The sequence below is a fragment of the Leuresthes tenuis genome, unplaced genomic scaffold (assembly GCF_036924035.1).
Source record: "Leuresthes tenuis unplaced genomic scaffold, fLeuTen1.0.hap1 SCAF_14, whole genome shotgun sequence".
NCBI lineage: Eukaryota > Metazoa > Chordata > Actinopteri > Atheriniformes > Atherinopsidae > Leuresthes > Leuresthes tenuis.
Genome location: NW_027325368.1, coordinates 22596872 through 22617740, shown reverse-complemented (window position 1 = coordinate 22617740; position 20869 = coordinate 22596872).

Here is a 20869-nt window from a genome sequence, read left to right as displayed (position 1 = left end):
ACCTCCTGTTTTCCTCCAGTCTGTCTCAGCCTTTTTTGCACTGATATAAGCTCTGCTCACTCATTCTTCACGTGCATGTCAACATTTGGTTTCTACTCTTTATTCTTTACAATGAAATCTTGGCATACCCTTTACTTGAGTGCAAAGTTGTGGTATTAGAACTCTTGGAGAGAACGGTAGACTTGCAATTCTGACTCATGCCACATGAGCCATCTTCAGGTGGACACACCTTATTATCACTCCTCACTCCAGAAGGAAGCATAACAAATACAGATACTTTCCAGCCCCCTGACTGACTTATGATGTAGCCTGTCCTGCCCCCAAACCTGACCCACGGTCAATCTTTAATCCTTAAACCTTTAATCCTGTCATCAAAGGAGTCTTTACTCCTCATCCCCTGTCCCCATCATATTTGCAAGAGGATCCAAGACACCTCTTCCTTGCATAATCAGCCCTTGGATGGTCTCTGATACTGCAGCTTTGAAAGAAAAACCTAGAACTTAATTGGCTCAAAAAGAAGCTTGCGTGCATGTGTGGCCAGAGCATTGAAACAGAAATTTGAGACACATGGAGAGAACACCTGCATGCTCTGTTAAGATATATTTGTATACCAAAATGTTGTTTGATGCATTAAAGGAACTATTATATCTCATCACAAGATGGTTGTTTACTTAACTCTGAACAAAGTGTCTTCCCCGTGTGTAAAAATAGCAGTGATATAGTAAATGGACTCATAGCACGTCTTAGTCTATAACTACATGCTTTCTACTCATTCACACACATTCATACACCAATGGATGTATCGGTGAGCAACATGGGGTTCAGTGTCTTGATTGGTGGGCGACTGCTCTTCCAAATGCACTCTTCTGAGATACATCTACAACCAGTGTAATGAGTCACTCCACCTCTTTCCTCTACAGTGTGGACCTATTATGAAATTAGTGTGTAGCTTTCTGCTACCATGCAAATGTCAATTTGGACTTAAATTCTACTTTATAATCAGTATGACAGGCGCCGTCGCCTCACAGCGAGAGGGTTCCAGGTTCAGTTCCAGGTTCAATTCCCGGCATTTCTGTGTGGAGTTTTCCATTTTCTCCCTGTTTATGCGTGGGTTCGTTCTGGGTATTCCAGTTTCCTGTCCCAAAATATGCATGTTAGGTTAATTGGTGTCTCTAAAATCCTCCTTGGGAGTGTGTGTGGTTGTTTGTCTCGTTTGTGTCTGTGTGGCCCTGTGATGGACTGGCGACCTGTCCAGGGTGTACCCCGCCTCTCGCCCGATGACTGCTGGGATAGGCTCCAGCCTATCCGCGACCTGACCGACGGATTAAGCGGGTAGAAAATGGATGGATGGTTGGAACCAGTATGACAGAGCATACAGTACCTAACCCAAGAGTGTCAACTAACACACACTAAAAATACTTTACCGGCAATTTTTCTGCTCAAATACTTCCATGTCCTTCCTTGGTCACGGATATTTGGTAGTAAGCACATTTACAGGACACTATAAAAAAAATCCATATCACTTTAGTCTTAATACATGTAAACACTTTAGTTCGACTGAATTGTATGAAATTGAGCTTCTTAAAATCCAACACACAGAAAATGCTGTTGGGAATTGAATCCCTCCTGCATGTAACACGCTCAGTTAGAATAATGGGCCCATGTGCTCCACACATTCAGCCAAATTTCCCAAATTGCTCCTCTCATTCACTGTTTTCACAGAGTTCTGTAGTGGTCAGGGTTTTTTTAAAAAAAAATCTCAAACCAAGAGTAATTACAAAAACAAGTAAACTCTAAAAGATGGAATGTGAGCATTGTTTTCCGATAAGCTTGACTGGCTCAATCACCACAGACCAGAGAGCTCCACACTCCAAACTTTGTAACTTTTTCATTAGAAAATCTATGAATAAATCCAGTCAACCTGTGCATCATCACTGTGCTAATTTGCATCACGTTGTTTGCTCAAGTCAGTCTGCCTGTCTCTGCCTTATTAACACACTCTCACACGATCATTCATCTGAAGAACTCCATTTACATTATTGTCTTTGAGAGGTGATGGAAGCAAACTTTTAATTTCCATGAAAATGAGTGGGAATGTGAGGAGCAGATGGCAGCCACCCTGTCTGCCTGCATCTCATTCAAGCTGACAGAGAGTGTGCACAGGAAGTATGTTTTCACACTGAATGTCATCATCATCCAATCTCTACAATGTCATCTTTTCACACACAATGCCACTGTGAATCTAGCTGAGGAATGTCAAGTATTAATATTTCAGAGGGGTGTTTTTTAAGCTATGCCATTTCTCCTCAGCTTCCCAAATGTCTCAAAGCATGTTCCGTTGCTTTTCTGAGAAGAAATGAGGCTAAAGTGATCGCTCTGCCCTGCTTCCCTCCCTTTTTCTAACTTTTCCAATCAACCTTCCCTTTCCCTTCCCATGATGTTGACCACTGAGGTGATGTATTTTGGTTCGTCTTGATTAATGACGCACTTGATAGAGGCTTCCTGACCTTGCATGGCATGGACAGGCTTTGACTGTAAAAATCCCAATGAGAAATATCTTAGGAAAGAAAGAGGGTATGCTCTCAAAGTAAAAATCACAATAGCCAAGCAATGAATTTCTTTGTCCCTTTCAAAGGCATTTATAATAGCATTTTCGGTGGACTTGGAGACAAATGGCTTTATAGAGCGAAATTATTGTACAAATCTTTTTTCCTTTTAGGATAACAAATGGAGAGATATCAATTTTCCTTCTTCCCGTCATGTTATTTCTCTTAATGTTGTATAGTTTATCCTTGGATTTTATATTGGTATACACGTACAGTATACATTTACTTCAGAGTACTTTGATGTCTTCACTTCTTGTACAACTTATGGAATTATCTTTTTTCTTAAATCAATAAAACTGATAACCCTTAATGAACAAGGTGGAACGGCTGACAGTGTGGTGTCAAAGTCATAACCTGCTCCTCAACACTACAAAGACAAAGGAGCTGATAGTGGATTTCGGGAAGAGAAAGGACAATATCCAGCCACTCACCATCAATAGGGACTATGCGGAGAGGGTCTCGGGCATTCCTAGGAGTCAACATCAGCGAGGACCTGACCTGGGCAGCTCACACTGCTGAGCTAGCAACGAAGGCTTGAAAGAGACTCGACTTCCTGAGAGTTACATCCTCCTAAGAACTACATCCCTGAGAGACTGTTGGTGTCCTTCCATTGCTGCAAAGTAGGGAGCATTCTGACCTATTGTGTCTGTGCTTGGTTCTCTTGCTGCACAGCTCAGGAACATTAAAAGGATCCCACAGGACTGTAGGACTGTTGTCATCCATGACAACAAGAACAGCCAGATGCAGAAACAGTTTCTACCCATCTGCCATCACCTGCTTAAATGCTGCCAGACTAGATAGTTGATCTAGTCCAAATATATTTACATTCTTACATACTAATCACTTTAATCATTTCCATCCATTCATCCAGTACATCCTAGTTTAAAAAAAAAAAAAGGCAAAGACTTTTTTTGTTTTGTTATAGGAATGAAAGATGCCCCTAAGAAAAAAGAAAATACTGTACCCACAGTAAAACATGTTGGAACTGGGGACTTCCCTTTCTATAGTACTGGAGACAATGTACCAAAGAACATATGAAGTCAGAACACTAACAGGGAATTTCAGAGTTAAATGTGTTATCCAGTGAAGAAATTTAAGTTTGAGGCAAAGGTCATTGGTCTTTAGCAGGACAACAACCTGAAGCTCACATCCAACTGCACAGAAGCATGGATGAAAGAGAAAGTTGAAATGAGTTCTAACCGAAATCTCACACAGAAACGCACTGCAATGCTTTGAATATGATATGGTAGACAGAGACATTTAGCATAGGTTTTCAGATCAAGTGAGTATATTAACAATAATTGTGTCCAGGAGGCTTCTTTTTTTAAATTTATTTATCTATTTATTTTTAAATTCATGACAGGGATTAGTCAGTGGTTGGCAGTGTCCCCTTCACAGCAAGAAGGTTTCTGGTTCAAAGCTCAGCTTGGGCCTCGCTGCGTACAGATTCCAATTCCAAATGGTACAGTTTTTCCAATTGCCTATAACACACGAAAGGCCTAAAAAGTAAAGGTGTCTCTGCATTTAAATAAGTGTATCATACAGCACTTAAAGATAGACATGAGTAGTTTGAAGGCAAGCCTTTTTGAATCAGTCCTTGAACCGCTTTTGTTGAGAATTGTCCTCTTCGGGGAGACCACTGTTGTTGGAAGCCATTTTCACAGATAAACTCAGAATATTTTCAGGCGAAATAAGCCTGGACTTTCTTCAATTATCAGTTCACGTATGCACTTCACAGCAGAAGACATGTTTTCTTACAAATGGAATTTGTAAGAAAGAGACGATAAGAAAAATAATTCTGTTTCCTTACAATAGAGACCCAAACATTTACTCCAAATGGTTCAAGAATCACTCTCAATTGAATTTGGACATGAATTATGAAGAAATTATTGGCAGTGCCCCAGTTCCAAATATTTGGGAAGCTGTGTAAGTAAAATAATAATAATCCAGTGTCATTCACCTTGAAAAAAAATGGGACAGGAGCATTATCAAAGTGTGGTATCTCCTCTTCTTTTAACAATAGTTTGTAAGGATCTAACAACTGAAGAGGGGAATGTTTCCCCATTCTTGACTGATATAGGATTCCAGCAGCTTAACAGTCCTGGGCCTTCTTAGTCATATTTTGCATTTCATGAAGTTTCAAATGTAGAATATATTCAAAAAACATTTAAAGGTCCCATGTCATGCTTTCCAGTGTATTCTAGCTTATCTGCAGTGTTAAAATGATGTATTATCACTTAAATGCCACTCAAAATAAAAACTTTCTTTTTGCTTAAGAGATTTCTTCAAGAAAATGTGTTTTTTTGTTGTGAGGGCAAGTTGACTGTTTTCAGCTTCCCCAAAGACCCAGCAATCTTGGATCAGTGGATGTGGTTTGTTTTTCCTGGTTAGCAACACAGTTGGCAAAGGGTTTGGATTTGCCATCTACTCTTCAATAATTACTCTTTTATGAACAAAAAACAGTACGAAATTGGCTTTGCAAGGAGACTGAAGATAAAAGTTGAGACTGTTCCAACACTAAAACCACTGAAAAAGCACAAATTTGAACGGTCTTTCAAATGTCTGTTTCATTCTGAACCAATTACAAATAATTTGCAGTTATGAAATGTGCAAAGCTAGAGGCAGATTAACAGGGAGCTAATAGAGAGAAGCTAAAACTGGAGAAATATGATCTCGCCTGTTAGTTCTCATTAGAACTCTGGCTGAAGCATTTTGGATTTTCAGAGAATATGTGGGACAGCCCAATAATAAAGAATTACAGTCATCCAATCTTGAAGTAACAAATGCATGGAGCAATTTTTCTGCATCACTCTGAGACAGGATGTTCTTAATTTTGGCAATATGACGAAGGTGAAAGAAGTTAGTCCTAGAAACCAGTTTTATATGTGAGTGATAAATGATAAATTCTGGTCAGAAATAACTACAAGGTTCCTAGGAAGGAAATACTATCTAGAGTAACTATATAGCTAGATAGTTTTTTTCCCTGAAGCACTCAGGTACAAAGGCAACATATTCAGTTTTCTTTGAATTTAGAAGCAGAAAGTTGTTAGTCATCCAGGTCTTTATGTCTTTAAGACATGCTTGTAGTCTGACCAACCTCGTGGTTTCATCTGGTTTCACAGCTGAGTATCATCAGCCTAGCAATGGAAATTTATGTCATGCCGTCTAATAAATTGACCTAATGGAGGCATATATTGAGTGAAAAGAATTGGTCTAAGCTCAGAACCCTGTGACTTACTCTGGTGTATGATAAAGATTCTTCGTTTACATGAACAAACTGGAATCTATCAGATAAATATGACGTAAACCAGCCTAATACAGTTCCTTTAATCCCAATGACATGTTGAAGTCTCTGTAATAGAATGCTGTGGTCGACCGTATCAGATGTAGCACTGAGATCCAACAGGACAAGCACAGACATAAGTCCACTATCAGAGGCTAAGAGGAGATCATTGGTAACTTTCACCAGTGCTGTTTCTGTGCTAAGATGTGCCATGATATGATATACCAGCAGAAGCACAGGGTGAGGTGAGAGTGATTTTGGGTAAGTTTGGGTCCGTCTTTTCAGCCCATGACGGGGACCTAGGTTGCACTGACCTGATCTCCCACAAGATCTCTTGGACAATGTCCCGGTTCCTCTGTCAGAGTGTTGGTTCTCCACCATGGACCTGCCTAGTGGGTACAACCAAGTCCCCATGGCAGTGTGATCGTTCCAAGATGGGTTTTTGTACCCCCTTTGGCCTTTTTGAGTGGAACTGCATGCTCTTTGGGCTTTGCAACACGCCCAGCACCTTCCAAAGGTTGATGCAGCAAATTTTTGGTGACCAGCAGTGTCAGTCTGCTGCTCAACCTAGATGACATTGTGGTTTTCTCCTCCACCATTAAATAACATCTGGAGTGGTTGGGTATGGTGCTGGGGCGTTTGCAGCATGAAGGGCTAAAGGTGAAACTCAATAAGTGGGCCTTTTTCCAGCGGAAAGTGCGTTATTTGGGGCACATCATCTCCGACCAAGGTGTCTCTACAGACCCCAGCAAGGTTGATGAGGTTTCTCGCTGGCCATCTCCTACCACTCTCTCAGAGCTGCGCTCATTACTTGGTTTTGCCAGCTATTACTGCCGCTTTGTAGAAGGTATTGAAAAGCTGGCTACACCCCTGCATAAGCTGGTGGCAGAGCTGGTGGGCCGTAAGTCCAAGCGGGTCGATAAAGCAGTCTCTGGTTGTTGGACAGCAGAGTATCACCAAAGCTTTGAAGCATTGAAAGCCAGACTCATCTCTGCACCTGTGCTGGCATATGCTGATTTTACCCTCCCATTCATTCTGGAGGTGGATGCCAGCTATGGTGGTCTTGGGGCAGTGTTGTGCCAAGAGCAGAATGTTAAGGTTAGGCCCGTAGCCTATGCTCGCCGTGGTTTTAGGCCCACTGAGCACAACATGAGCAGTTATAGCTCCATGAAATTTGAGTTTTTGGCGCTCAAGTGGGCAATGACTGAAAAGTTCAGGGAGTACCTGTTGGGCCACAAATGGGTCATTTACACTGACAACAACCCCTTGAGGAACCTGTCATCTGCCAAGCTTGGGGCTACCGAACAACATTGGTCAGCCCAACTTGCCTCCTTTGATTTTGAAATAAAGTACCGCTCAGGTCGGAGCAATACTAATGCTGATGCCCTGTCTCATCAGCATTCCCCTGAGACACAGGACATGCAAACTATGATACATGGCACCCTGCTCCCTCAACCGTTGCAGCGGGCTCTGCAGGTGGACAAGGTAGATGCGAGACAAGCCGTTGTTGCAGCCTTGCCCCCCTCTGACCTTGCCACTGATCCAGTCATCCGGGAAGTGTTAGTTTTCTGGACACATAAACGGCGTCCAGATAAAGAGGAGCGGAAGCAGGTATCATATGCAGCCTTGGTCTTGCTTCAGCTGTGGGATTGGTTGGTTCGAGAGGAATGGTGTTTTGCATCGCCAGGTTTTCAGGTCAGATGGAGCTGAAGTTGTATTTCAATTGTTGTTACCCTCAGCTTTAAAATCAGATGTGCTGACTGATGTCCATCAGGGGCATCAAAGGGTCGAGAGGAATTGGAGCTTTTATGCCAGCGGTGCTACTGGCCAGGGATGTCAGCTGAGGTGACAGAGTGGTGCCAGGTATGCGAGAGGTGCCAGGTGGCCAAGGTCAGACAACCAGCTGCTCATAGTCTTATGGGACACCTGTTGGCTTCTCAGCCTAACAAGATCCTTGCTATTGATTTTACCATTTTGGAGCCCATCTGTAATGGCATGGAAGACGTTCTTTGAGAGCTCTCTTATTCAACAGCTGTGTGGTTTATATGGCATCAAGAAATCTAGTACCACGCCATACCACCCTTCCGGGAATATGCAATGTGAGCGTTTCAATAGAACACTTCACGATCTTTTGCGTACTTTGCCTGTGTCCTGGAAGCACAATTGGAGTTCCTATCTGCCCCAGGTTCTCTATGCACATCACACCACCCCGCACCAGACGACCGGTGAGTCTCGTTCTCCAGGTAGTGCTGTTTCCTCTCCATCTCCTCCTGCGCCGCCTCAGTCACAGGATGTGCTGTCTTGTGATGGAGATTGGGTAATCATGGGGCCCGAGCACCCGTTATTTACCATTGTTCAGGCCGAAGCAGTGGCTTAAACCACTCCTCGCCAGCTGGTTCCACCGCCTGACCCGGTCTATTTTTTGCCACCTTCGTTTGTGGTTCCGGCAACAGGGACTGCTCCTTTCTCTGTTCTGGAAGAAGCTGCTGTCCGTCGGACCACAAGGTCAACTGCAGATCATCACTCTAACATCCATCGCCTACCACAGCCTACAGGGGGAGCTGAACAAGGAGGTGTTAATCCTCCTGGCCCTGTGTTGAACGCAGTTGCCCCACTATTTAGGTCTTGGAGTTAATGTTTGGCTTTTGGTTATTCCAACATCAGGACAACGATTTAATTACTGGGGGCAGATTGTGGCAGTATGCAGTGATTGGTCCTAGTGACTTTCAGCTGGGTTGAGATCATAGCCAATCGCTGCCAGACAATGCCTATAAAGGTGGTCTGAGAGCGCCTGTCTGCCTTTCATTTGCCAGAGGCTGGGGTTACGTCACGTGCTGGTGTCTTTCACGCTGCTCCGTGTGGTGACAGGTAGGCTGTCGGTAGCAGCTGTATTCGCTCTCACGTCCATCCAGTGCTCATTTAAGTGCTTTTGTGTCCTAGAGGCTCGCTTTGGTATGGCTGCATGTTGCTCTCCACCTCCTCATGCACTCAATGTCTGCTGCGGGTAGGTGCGCGATATTCACGTGTCCTCTGATACGAATTCAAATACAAAATTGCCTGTGGTTGCTCACACCAAAAGCGACCGAAGGGGCAAGTCTTTCAAACAGCAGGCATATATGATAATCCATCTATACATCGGTTCCTGCTTTCACCATGGATCGCACTCTGGGCAGTGCGATCTTTTTTTTTTTCAAAAATAAACTTTTTTGATATAATTTCTTTATTCAGTATATTTTGACTGAAGCAACATGAGTCACAGACATTGTTATAAAGTTCCACGTGCCGACTTTGCCCAATTAGGTCCCTTGTAGGAGCCATAAAGTAGGCCCACATGGGCTTACCATGTTGGGCCCATGTTACTGAACCCACATGGGGCCCACACAACTTTTTTTTCTACTTCTGGCCCATTCCCATTTAGCCCACTCATATCCCTGATGAGGCCAACACAGTAAGCCCAAATGGGTTTCCTATGTGGGGCCCATGTTACTGAAACAGTATGGGTCCCAGATAATGTTACCCTGGTCCACCCCATTCCCACTCTGCCCACTTATGTCCCTTATGGAGCTCATAGGAAAGGCCCACATGGGAAGCCTACTTCCACCCCATGCCCACTTTGCCTACTCATATCCCCTATAGGACCCATATGGTCAGCCCGCATGGGCTTCCAATATGGGACCCATGTTACTGAAATCGTATGGGTCCCAGACAATTTGCCCAGTTCTAGCCCATGCCCACTTGGTACCCATGCAGCCTCTTTGAGACCATATGGGGCCCACATGTACATGTTGGCTGGGAAGTACCAAACAACTTTGGCTGCAGAGGTTCTGGTGAACAAACACCCCTGTCTTAAAGGAAATGGTTCCAGAAGAGGCTACGAAGGCTGGCAAAACAGTCTACATTTCAAGATGGGCAACTGCAGGACCAAACTGAGCAGGACTGGCATAAAGGATGTGGCTGTGAATGCAGGAAAGCATAGCAGGACCAATCCTGAGGGAACTGCATCCAGGGCCAGTATCAAAAGACCCTGGAGAAGGGAAGTCAACTTCCTCCCAACTATCCCCATGGAGAAAGTAATCGGATGCTTGAGACTCAAAGGCTAGCCATAGTCGAGCAGTTCAAGAGGATGTCGATGGAAAGAGACATTGTGTTCATCCATCATCATCTACAACGTACCTTTGCTCTCAGACTCGAAGAAATTGTGAATTTAGCTCCTCCAGTTGCTGAACTGAAGGACAGATGGCCTGCACTCTTTTGTGAAGCACAAGTGAGTATAAAGTTAAAAATTATGCTTAAAAATATGCATATAATATCAAAGTCATCATTAGATTTGGTTAGTTTAATTTGTTATGTGTATTTGTCTGAAAATGTTTGAAAAGCCCAGTGTTACAATATCACATTGCTTTTGTTTTTCATGCAGCTCTACAGTGAATTCCACAGGATCACAAATCAAAATCTACCATCTATGTACTTTGCTGCACTGGACAAGTACACACCCCAGCTGCTAAAGCTCTATAAAAAGAGGAGGACTGGCCGTCTTGGTCAGAAGATGGAATCAATCATGATGGCTTTTGAGGAACAGGTAATATTTTAAATTTTACACATCACATTGATGTTGAATAAGAAACTAACATGAACTATCAACAATTATCAGCCTTTAACCCTCAGGCCCTCCTTAAAAGAAAAAAAAATACTTAAGGACGTTTTTAGCCTTGGATCACATCTAAGAATTTTAAACATTTATGATGTAAATATGATTGCAGAAGTTAAGGAGATGTTTGCTCACTCTTATTGTGAGGTTTGATGGTTGTGGTGTACATGGCGGAGATTTGGACCCAGATGCAGATATATTTTAACGCAAAAACTTGATTTATTTAAATACAGACAAAAAAAGAAATCAACAACAAAAAGCACGGCTGAGCCGGAATACAAAAAGCTTAACTATGAAATAAATACAAAACCGTGAACTATGACTATGGTTAATAAATATGGAAGCAAACTTGACATGACCAACCTGAACATGACAGTGAGGATCTGACAGAGTGCATGGGGGAACCTGGAAACGAAATACTGAAGGGAGGTGATTAGTGAGGGAGTGCAGCTGAGGGGGAAAGCGCAGGTGACTTGAATGAACTGATGATCAAGAGTGACTGAGGAGAAATATGGTAAAACTAAAGACCTTAACAGAAACTTAAAACATGAAAAACCTAAAGTCATAACAGAAAAACCAAGAACTAAAAACATAACAAAACCAACAGACACTTATCTTTTCATTTAACCACATAAATGCCTACACACTGTCACATACACACACACACACACACACACTGATTTCTCAATTTCACATTCACACTAGACTCTGACATCCATAGAACTCACCAAAAATAGTTTTAGTTGAAATAACTTATTTCACTGGCCTGCAGTCACTGTTATATCTTATCAGTTCAAACAATGTAATTATCTCCCACAATGCCTCTCTACACATATGGGGAAATGGTACCATCTGTTTTTGTTTTTTTGTGTGTGTGCGTGCATTTTTTAGCCTCTGAATGATAGGGTTACAGAGGAATTAACAGGATTTCACATTTTTGTATTGCAATAGAATGAAATGTGGTTTCAATGGTAGTCAATGGAGACAAAATGTCCTTAAGAGGACCACAGTGACTTTTTTGTCTAGACAGTGGAAAATTGTCAACACAGTGTTAATTCAGTGTCGATTGTTCTCGAGGATCAGGTTCTTGTTATGTCACAGATTGTGGACTGATGCACTTGTTATATTATTTGGACTGATCTATGCTCTCCATTTGAGGTACCCTGAGAAGCTAAGTGGCTTCTTTGAATTCATAAAGGTCGTCCTCTTAGATTTGGACGATGGAAGAAAGCGGCTCAAACCTAAGTTACAGGCATTAAGAAATGAGCTGGAATGAAGTTGTCAACAGGATTTGTTGTTAGTAGTCAACAGTTTCCAAAACAACAAAACCTGGTACTTGTTCTCAGGTCAGGTTTGTTTTATTATAAAAGTCAAGTGTGTGGAAATCACAAAAGCTTCAGTTCAGTTTAATAATTTTAAGTACAGCGCATGATTGTTTCTGTCCCCAGCTTTTGACTGGACACTGTAACTGTGAGAATTAGTAACCCCATATATACTGTTTTATGTTAATTTGAGGTATTAAGGGGGAGTCTGTTTTGAGGGAGTTGAACCATCTCAGATCATGGGGATGGGAGAAAGCAGCCTTGTGACTTGCGTGCCAGTGGCCAAAACCTGTTCTCAGGTCAGTCAAGTGTGTGGAAAGTTTCAGTTCAGCAATGCTTGTGCATTTGCATATGTTGTGTGACCAGCTAGATACTGTAATTGTGAGGATTAACCCCATATGTTATTTAATATTTTGAGGGGGACTTTTATATTCTCATTTACTGTTCATTTTGTAGCATTTCAATAATTAAAAGATTCAAGTTGAAGCACATATTTTGAGTTTCTATTGTGTTAATATAACTCAAATGGTATAAGGCAATCGATTTCCTCAAATTAATTGAGTAGCTACAAGTTGTAAGAACTAGAATGTTGTAATTTATTGTAGTGAAAATAAACCACGATCTATAACTTAAGAGGTAACAGTTGTGTAAAGAAGAGCAATTTAAGTTAATGTTACTTAATTCTGATCAATTACATTAACACATTATAAATTAGTTTTGAGAGATGTTACATGCAAGTGAAATATACTTGTTAGTTGTAAGTTCAGGTAATTTGAGTGGAACGCTAACTGTAACTTAATTTACAATAATTACTTAACTTACCGATATTCAACAATTCAGCTACAGAAGGTTATTTGTTAAGTTAAGTTAAGTTAATAAACCTAAATGGTATACGGCAATCGGTTTCCTCAAATAGTTTGAATTCAACTAACTCACTGGGTAAATGGTTAAAGTTGTATACAATATTGTTTAATTTGTGTTCATTCAACTTAAACTGTTTCCTTAAATGAACTGAGTAAAGACTGCAAAGCAATGAGTTGTCACAACTAGAATGTAAAGATTAATCCCAACAAAGTAACAAAGTAAGTAAGTTAAATTTAAGTGTAGTACTTTGTGTAAAAAGACACATTTAAGTTAATGGTACTCAATTCATTTGAAAAGAGTAATTCAATCATTTTGAGTATTCTTAACTCTATCCATTTAAGTTATTATAACTTAAATAATGCATGTTGCTTTAACTCAGAAGAAATAATTCATTATACTTTGAACGTTTGAGTAAATAAACTTAAATCATTTAAGGTAATTGGTTTCCTCAAATGGTTTGAGTTCAACTAACTCATCGGGTTTTACAGTGTGGTTATTGAAGATACCTGGCAGCTCTGCAGCACGGCTTCTCTCTGAAGTCTATATTGCACGCTGGAAGCATCAAAGAGGCTTGGGTGCTCATATATATTATAATTTTTTTTCTTTAATTTTTGTGTGGAACTGTTTTTCTCCATAAACAACATCATACATTATTTGTTCATCTAGATAGAAACAATCTATAACATTCAAAGAAAATGCAACTTCTAGTATTAATGAGAACAACTGCATGTGAAGTGTAAAACTTGTCTATTAAAGATGTGTTCAACCAGTTAGGTTAATTGCTAAAACCTGGCATGTCTCATCATGGTGTGCAGTGTGTCCTTCATCCACAGATGAACAGTATCTGAAAGTGATGTCCTTAAGAAATAGGAAACAAAATCCAGCAAAGACCTGAACACAGGACCTGAGAGAGGCATCTGGACCTTCAGCTGATCCATCTACTGTTGGCCCAAACCTCATCAGAAATGGTCTCCATGGAAGGGTGGCTGTCAAGAAGCCATTCTTAAGGAAGGGAAACTGGGAGAAAAGGCTGAGCTATGCCAAGTGACACAAGAAGTGGGCTGAAACTCAGTGGCAACAGGTCTTATGGAGAGATGAATCCTCTCCAGAGCTCAGACCTCAATATTACTGAAGCAGTGTGGGATCATGTTGACAGAGAACGGAACAAAAGGCAGCCAACATCCAAAGAAGAGCTTTAGGATGTCCTTCAAGAAGCCTGGGGAACTATTCCTGAACAGTCCTGAAGAGTAAAGAAAAGACAAGAAATCTTATGTAAGACAGTTTAGGCTGTGAAAGAATAAAGGAGCTCATTCCAAATATTAACTGTCAAGTTTGTACAAACTCTGTTTTTGCCTCATAAACTCCATTCCCATTTACGTATATACACACATATCATGAGTCTAGCAACGTATAAAATCACGAGGGATGACTTAACATGACTCTACTTCTATTACACTGCAGTATAAAGTACAATCCAAAGACAAAAATTTCCAACTCCTCTTGCATATTCAATACCAAACCTTGGATCCAATACTTCTCCAAAATGTATGATCTTGTCTTCTGCTTAGTAACTGTCCATATAATTTAAAACCACCAATCGAAACCCAAAGGAGTTTTGTAAAGCACAATCAGACACCTACACATGAAATTAATTTTAAGGACGGTTAGAAAAAGGATGTTTTTCAATATTGTCGTGAGATTCGGTGGCTCTGGTAACACAAAATGAAAAGCCAGCGGATCAAAGTACATCTTGTTTATGTATCACAAATATTTAACATGTTCAGAGAATTCAAAATAATTGCAAACAGATTCTGTACATCTTGACTCACGGCCCTCTTGCCTGTTTAGTGTGAAAAATGTACGAACCCAACCAATTTCTCTTGCTCTCTTCTTCCATTTCTCTCTTGCATGCACACATATTTTGACAGACTCGGATGATAGTTTATCCAGATCTGGTCCAGGCACTGAAGGACACAAGTGTCAGCTTTCATAATCTCCAATTTCATTTTTCTGCTGTTTCAGCCTGTTGTGTGGTGAGGGGAATGGCATGATGTGCTGAGGGCAGGTTATTATCCTGCCCCTCATGCTCTTATGATTGGGGTGAGTAGTATTCTGGGGGGAAACGTGTGTGTGTGTGTGTGTGTGTGTGTGAGAGTGAGAGTGAGTGTCTGGAAGTTCTTTTGCATCTATGGTATTGTTAGATGCAAGGAAATGTAATCCATAAAGACTATCTCTCTCTGGGTTATACTTTTCTCTCCATATACTCCTCTCCATATGTGTGTAGCAGTATGGACGCTGACATCCTATGCATTATGGTGTCCCTAATTAAACACCTGTGGTAGCCACTCAATGCAGGTGGGATAGACTATATATGGGCCAGTTCTCCCCCAAGCTTCGCTGCCTTAAGGCCAACACTAACATGGTCGTAGGTAAACGCCGTAGCATCTTGGGTCGCGCGCTGTCTCCCGGTTGTTGCATGTGTGCATTCAACCCAGCAAAAAGGTATGTTTCTACTGCAGTACTTAAATGCATAATTTCAGTTCTGCGATAACAGCGTCAAACTTTGTTCTTTTTTTTTTTTTTATAGATGACCCCAACAGCCCGGCTGATCCAACTGTAACTGGAGTGAGGTCACAATCAGCTGACCGCTGCTGTTTTGCCTCTCTGCTGCTTTGCAACGCTAGTTTTTTTTGGCTACGATTATTTTCTTCTTTCTATCCCATTGTGTTTATTTTTGATTTTCAGTTTTTTTTTATTTTTTATATTATTTTGGTTAATTTGATTGAATTAACTTTTGAATGATAAACATTAGTTGGAGCAGGTGGTGTTTTGGTCTTTGAGTATAGTTTGTATTATTTGTCTTCGTTCTTTTGGAGTTGTTGATTCTACTATTTTGTTTGGTTAAGATATAATTTGCCCAGTTTATATTTTGTCGCTGTGGGTGTGACTTATATGGTTTATCCTTTTGCTGTAGAGACTGTGGTGGTGGTTGGGCTGGTGACCTGGGTGATGGTGTCCCCATTTCTTCTGTGTGCAGTGTTCCCTTGGTACCAGGGTATTGTGCCTGTCACTTACCTGGGTGGCTTGTGTTATTTGGTGTGGAAGCCTCTCCCTTCACTAGCGTGATCCCACCAAAGAGCCTCAGCTCAGCACAAATTTCCTCTTTACTTTTGAGCTTGAATGTTTTTTTTTTAATATTATGTAATAAAGTGCACACAGGGTTTTAAACTGTGACCATGTCTCATGCCTCCTGAGTAGGACTTGCTTGTGTGACCTTGACTAATGTCAACTCATTCTTTGGGTGAAAGTCCCAAGGGGGCATTGTCAGCAAGCTTGAGGCTTGAGGGTTGTCAGCCTGTTACCACTTTGTACAGAAAAATATTATATTTCTTTGTGTTGGTCCTCCGTTTGCTCACTCCCCTTCCCTTGTGCGACATGTGCACCCTTTGGTTGATAGTGAAAAGGCTTTTTGCTCTAATCATGTCTTGGAGCATGTCAAGGCCTTGTGGACCATACATTCCCTCCTAGTAGGGAGATAAGAGCCAGACAGAGTGCACTGAGGCTTAGGCCATGTTTCCAGGCTACTCTATCCAGTAAGTCCCAATAGCTTCCCTCCACAGAGTATTGACTCGCACTAGACCAACACCAATACATGCCTTTAACCTGTGTGCTAGTTACATTTTCAAAGGGAAGAATCAGCCATGATTTCAGTATGAAAGACACAGGAAGCCAGTTTTGAAGAGCGTCTCTTCTGCTGGCATACACATTAGGTCCCATTATCCTTTCTCTATGCTTTACATGCTTGGCATCATCACTTAGGTGTCAGTGCCTCTTTGAAAAAATCTCCTTGCATGTCCTATTTGTAGGGTGATTATGCTTTTCAAACTGTCTTCCAATCTTGTCCCCCCCACCCCCCTTTTGAGCTGTGTTCCTTTAGTTCTGGCTGTGTGTAATGGTGCCAGTAGCAAAGTAATTTGGGCTCATGTTTTGACAGGCACACAATAAACAATTCACAACAATCTTTTGCTGACCAGCTGAATGACTGCTGCTGAAATCATCGCACACACACACTGCCCCTTCCTAACCAAATCCCAATCAACGATGCCAAACATGTCAAGGTTAAAAGGAGGGAAAGAAGTGACTCATTTGAAAAACAAAGAACTCGTTACAGAGAGAAGAAATGCCTCATCTGCTATTTGCAGAAAATCCTTTTAATGGGAGAAGGTAAATGCAAATTTGATTAAAACAAAAAAAAAAAAAACAGTTGTTATTAAATATGACATTATCCACAATTTAAGGTCAGAGAGTTTGACCGTGCAGATTTTATCATTTGTTTTGGCTAAATTTTTGACTAATTTCTCGTTTTTCTGAACAGCATGCTCCTACCTGGACAGTTGTTTTGTTGTTCAATTTACATCTACAGTGTGGCAGTTTACAGAAAAAATCATCCTAAGGTACTTTATAAAAAAAAGTGAACAAGTTCAGGTCCACTTAGATTCAGTACAGTTTGATTAGATTCCTCATAATCCAAAACAGTCAAAGGGGAAAAATTCAGTCTTGTATGTATAATTCCAATTCAATTCATTCCAGCCCCTTTTTCATACTCATGTCAATCACTCAGATACTCCAGATCAGAGCAGGGGAAAGTCATGGGAAAGAAAACATGCTGAAACTTAAAAGTGGTGCAGAAAGGTTAATTCTATATATGTAAAAAGGAAGTGCTTGAGGCAGGTGTATCAAAATCCATTAAAATCACTAACTTTTCATTTCTGTAGCTGCTTCTTCTGCTGCCAGATGTGGAGACAGCAGTGAGGATGCCTGTGGTAGTGATCAGTGTGGCTTGGCAAAGCAAAGCAGCCATTTGGAGTCAGCAGCCCCAAGAGACATGGGAAAGCACCAGTGAGGTGGTAAGATTTATTATGACAGGGCTGATTTGGCTTGTTTGCTTTTTACTGGCATCATCTCAGGTGGTGTAGCTAACAGCCACATAAGCATTTATAAAATAGATATCTTTCTGTAATTTAGCTTGGAACAAGAAATAAGATAATTTTCCACGTTTGATGAAACAAAAACACCAGAAATGATGAGCATGTTATGTATTCTACTCAAGTGCTTACGTGATGGGATTACCTCACAAATAATACATAATTTTGTGATTATTGTACCTGCATAAAGTAACACATCTTACCCCCCATACACACCCCTGGCTAGTGGCCATTTCTTTTTCCCATTCCACCCCTGATTGGAACTCTCGCAACAGGTTATTGGATCAGCTGGAGGCTTTCATTTTCATTTACCATTTGGACATCTTGCTAAAAGGAATTGCAATAGTTTACGGAGCCCAGTTACCTGGGTTAGGCAGAGCGGGGCGTACCTTCAAGCTGGGCCTGGGGGAGAGACTCGTGCTTGGAGCCCGAGGTTAGATACCAACCAGATATAGTCGGGCTTACCTTGACGCACAGCAGAGGTTCTGGAACCAGAAGGCTTATGAAGAAAACAGCCAAAATTCAATGCATCTGTGTCTCCACCCGATAAACTTCACAGGAGGCTTCAGGTGAATACCATCTGCTGCCGAAACAAGTGGAAACCCCATTGCTGACTGTCATATGGGATGCTATGTAATTAGGGTTCAAGTTTATCATATTTGACACATCTGAGCCTTCTAGCTGGTCTTTCTGCATATGTGGCTTTGTATAGCAAGGTACGAGCCATTTTCAACCTGGTAGGTAGAAAAACAAAATTGGAAACTGTAATTATGGGGATAAGAGCAATGAAATGCCATTAACAGGCTGATTGGAATGAACTTTGTGAAATATGTCAATGAATTAATGAAAATGGATGTAAATCTTACAAGTTTAATTTCCTGACTATATTTAGGCAGCATAAAAGCCATTAATGGCCCAGATGCCCTGCTTTTGGTAGCTTGTCAATAAGAGAACATTTCTGTGCTCCTTGTTTAAGACATTTAAAACATTCTGGATAAGTGAGAAATTCAGATCAAATGTATAATATTATGGTGTTCTTTTAACTGATTTTTCTCCTCCCGTCACTCCCACACCTCCCTATTTCTAGGTAAATTCCTACAATATGTTAAAGAGAGGCAGTGTGATGAATGGCCACATACCTCTTTCATGATCTGCACCACCTACACTGTCCCCATTTTATTCAGGACAGAACACTTAGCTGACACTTCTGGCCTTTTCCTCTGAGGGAGTTAGAGAATCTTCTCCGATTAAACAAAAAAGGAAAACACTTCTCTGCATTTGCAACCAACAAACTCATCTTTTCTGGGAGTCTTATTAACATATACACATGCACTGAAACTGACAAAGTAAAATGGATAAAAGTTCAGAGTTTTACAAATCTTTGAGTGTTGCTTTTAAGTTGGGGTCATCACATGCACCTATTGCCCTTTAACTTATTCCAGTAGGCAGCTGGAAGTTACATCCATGAGTTCCATGTCATAAGATGATTGTGGAGAGAATGGCAACAGTAAAAGGAAGGTGAACTTCTACCTCTACTCAGTCAGCTGGAGGTTTGCTCAAGAAATGGTATCTTAGTGTAGGTTTTCTTCTCCTGTTTGACTGGCTGTAGTTATCCTTGACATGTTTACATCAGTTCATAGCAGACTAAGCCCTAAGTTCAGCAGGTCCCATTCCCTGAAAGGTTGTGTGAAAGCTTTGTTTAAAAAGTGCAAAACTTACTGTTGTTTTTAAGGGGGAAAGGAAGTCTGTGACTGAAATTCTTTTCTTTTTATTTTTGGTGCTTGTCAATGAAAATGTTAGTTGCGATATTTTGTGAAAGGCCACCTTATTTGTAATGTCAAAAAATATTCTACTCATCAGAAGACATGGGATGGGTACCATTCAGTACAACAGCAGCAGAGAAGATCATAAAACTGTCACGGAATTAAATCTGAGCATGAAATGTATTTATGTTTATGGCAGATTCTTTTATCCAAAGCGACTTACAAATTAATTTTTTAGGACAGCTGCATGTGCCCTAGCAGTTTCATGAAACTGTCACAAAAGTAATGAGTTTGATGGTGAACTCAAACATGACTGCGTTTCCTGTCTGAAAAAGTGATTTTTAAATGTAGTTTCAAATCAGTTTAAAATCTCACTTCTGTTTTGGTCAGGGTTCATGAAATATAAGGCAAGTGGCCTTAAAACTGCCACGCTCATAATGCTTAGGACATAGAAATTTGTCCATTAAAAACTCACTCAAATTCACTCAAGAAATAAACCTCCTTGTGAAATACAGTCATGCACTTTAGCTGTTTCCAAATTGAGAAATTTAACATAATGGCCTCATCAATCTGTTAAGGGTATGGCATTCAGACACTCGGATGTTAGTCACTTTTTTAATAATGTTCCTCTTGCTTCATTCAAATGGGCCTGTGAAAATGACAAATGTGCCACGGTGCATGTGCAGTAATTATTATTCTAAAAATATTATTCTAATAGTTTTTATAGAGTTTTCTCGCAACGACAGGTTATGTCACCATAACAATTCATATTAACGTGTCAAGCACGCAGTGGCTGTATAAAACATACTGACAGCAGATGCAAACAGTGGAAACTGTATACGTATACTTTATATATATAAAGGAAGTTTGTTTATTGGACTCTTAGTATTATACCTCCGAGGGTTTAATTACACTACAATAACAGAAAAGCTGTTATCTAATCTAAAGAACCATGATGTTTACGTCACCTGAGGACACATTCTCTGCACAGTCACTGCCGTGTGTCAGATGAGAAGCTGTGTCCTCCTCCAATTACAGTTTTCTTATAAAACTTCAATCAATATCAAACTGAGCAGCATTGTGTTGAATAATACTGCAGTGGATGAGATGAGTCTAACATTCTGGTAAACAATCAAACCGATTGTTAGCTCTGCGGTGGATCAAACATACAAATTGAGCTTTTGGGAGTCTTTCTGGATGTCACGATAATGAAATCAATAACTAAATGAGATTATGTTGTAAAACACCAGAAGATTAAATAAACCGGAGCGATATCACTGCCTCTGGTGCTAAAATCACAAATATAGTAACCCTTTTTTCTTGATTAATGATGTTTAACCAAAATTCAGGAATCTTCTACTGATTAGTGCTCTATGTTCTTCGTTGTGTGTTTATGTC